The following is a 2,392-nucleotide window of genomic DNA, read 5'->3' as shown; positions in this document are numbered from 1 at the left end:
GAGAGTGTGGTGCTGGAAATGCACAGCATGTCAGGCATCATCTGAGGCGCAGGAATATCGACGTTTCGGGCAAAGGCCCTTTATCAGGCTACTTTCCCATTAAAAACATGAGATGAAGTGAAGTTAACGTGGTTTTCCAAAGGGGAGTGGAGTCAACTACTATTAATCCACTCAATCCTAATTGATGATGAAAGATACAGTCCGCATTAAATGAAATTTAAAAATAGCAGGATTTCATGAGAATATGATTTACAATAGAAACTGTTATCTATGGATGAAGGGACATATTGACAACAGGCTGACTCAAATCTTCACCTGGGCTATAAACAATGGATAGTGCTGGTGTACAGAATGGTCCCAATGAAAACCATCGACGAAACCTGCTATTTTTTATCTACTGAGATTAGTGAAAATACTTGGGTATTCACCAGAAAATGCACCAACTCAATCTACCACATTTGAATGGACAGCACTTGTCTCGAACATTTTTCTCCCTCAGAGAAGCTGCTACAAAACAATGGTCATCTCTAAATAAGGCATAAATGATATGAGTGATTAACAGTGGCATCCTTGCAAAGAATTGTGAGAGAGAAGTTGGCCATTGGTCACAGCCAGCTGTACTGAGGAAAGTGGTGTCTTTGCCGCTGTGATTGACCAGAACCATGTTAGGGATAATGTCTTGTGGCTGGCATTACTTGGTAAATAGGGAGGGTTTTAAACTAAATAGTGGAGACAATAGATTATATCTAGAAAGTCATGGTCTATCAAAGGGCAAATATGTTGTCAATCAAAGGAGAAATCATGCATGACAAATCTGTTAGATTTCGATTCAGACGTAATCAGTAGAGTTGACAAGGGGGAGCCTGTCGATGTGTATATTTGGACCTACAGAAAGTGTTTGACAATGACTTGCATAAGAGATTATTGTGCAAGTTTAAAGTGCATGGGATTGAGGCAGTGTAATGTGATGATAATAAAACTGGTTGGCTGAGAGGGAACAGCAAGTAGGAATTAATGGGTCATTCTTACATTGGCAGGCAAATTGGGGTGCCACAGAAATAGGTACTGGGGCCCTAGCTATTGACAATATATATGAATGATTTGGGTGAGGGAACAAAATGTAACATCTCAAAGTTTGCAGATGATACCAAGTTGGGTGGAAGGGTGAATTGTAATGAGGATGCAGAGATCCTTCAGAATGACCTCGACAGGTTTGGTGAGTGGGCAAATCAAAGACAGATGCAGTTTAATTTGGATAAATGTGAAGTTATTCATTTTTAAAGCAATAACACGAAGGCAGGTTACTATGTGAATTGCTGTAAGTTGGGGAGGGGAGTGTGCAGCAGGATCTTGTGCACCAGTCGCTGAAGGTTAGCATGGAGTGCAGTAAATGGTAAAGTTACTGGAAAATGGTATGTTGGCCTTGATTGTGAGGGGTTTTGAGTACAGGAGCAGGGATGTGTTCTTGCAGTTATACAGGGAATTGATGAGGCCACACCTACAATATTGTGTGCACTTTTGATCTCCTTCTCATAGAGTCATAGAGTCATAGAGATGTACAGCATGGAAACTGACCCTTCGGTCCAACTCATCCATGCTGACCAGATATCCCAACTCAAACTAGTGCTACCTGCCAGCACCCGGTCCATATCTCTCCAAACCATTCCTATTCATATACACATCCAAATGCCTCTTAAATGTTGCAATTGTACAAGCCTCCACCACTTCCTCTGGCAGCTCATTCCATTCACGTACCACCCTCTGTGTGAAAAAGTTGCCCCTTATCTTTCCACTCTCACCCTAAACCTATGCCCTCTAGTTCTGGACTCCTCGACCCCAGGGAAAAGACCTTGCCAATTTATCCTATCCATGCCACTCATAATTTTGTAAACCTCTATAAGGTCACCCCTTAGCCTCCGATGCTCCAGGGAAAACAGCCCCAGCCTGTTCAGCCTCTCCCTATAGCACAAATCTTCCAACCCTGGCAACATCCTTGTAAATCTTTTCTGAACCCTGTCAAGTTTCACAACATCTTACCAATAGGAAGGAGACCAGAATTGCATGCAACATGCCAACAGTGACCTAACCAATGTCATGTACAGCCACAACATGACCTCCCAACTCCTGTACTCAATGCTCTGACCAATAAAGGAAAGCATATCAAACACCTTCGGCACTATCCTAACTACCTGCGACTCCACTTTCAAGGAGCTATGAACCTGCACTCCAAGGTCTCTTTGTTCAGCAATACTCCCTAGGACCTTACCATTAAGTATATAAGTCCTGCTAAGATTTGCTTTCCCAAAATGCAGCACCTCGCATTTATCTGAATTAAACTCCATCTGCCACTTCTCAGCCCATTGGCCCATCTGGTCAAGATCCTGTTGTAATC

The sequence above is a fragment of the Chiloscyllium plagiosum genome, chromosome 17 (assembly GCF_004010195.1).
Source record: "Chiloscyllium plagiosum isolate BGI_BamShark_2017 chromosome 17, ASM401019v2, whole genome shotgun sequence".
In the NCBI taxonomy this organism is placed as follows: Eukaryota; Metazoa; Chordata; class Chondrichthyes; order Orectolobiformes; family Hemiscylliidae; genus Chiloscyllium; species Chiloscyllium plagiosum.
The sequence above is the reverse complement of the archived record's forward strand: the minus strand, read 5'-3'. Positions refer to the sequence as shown.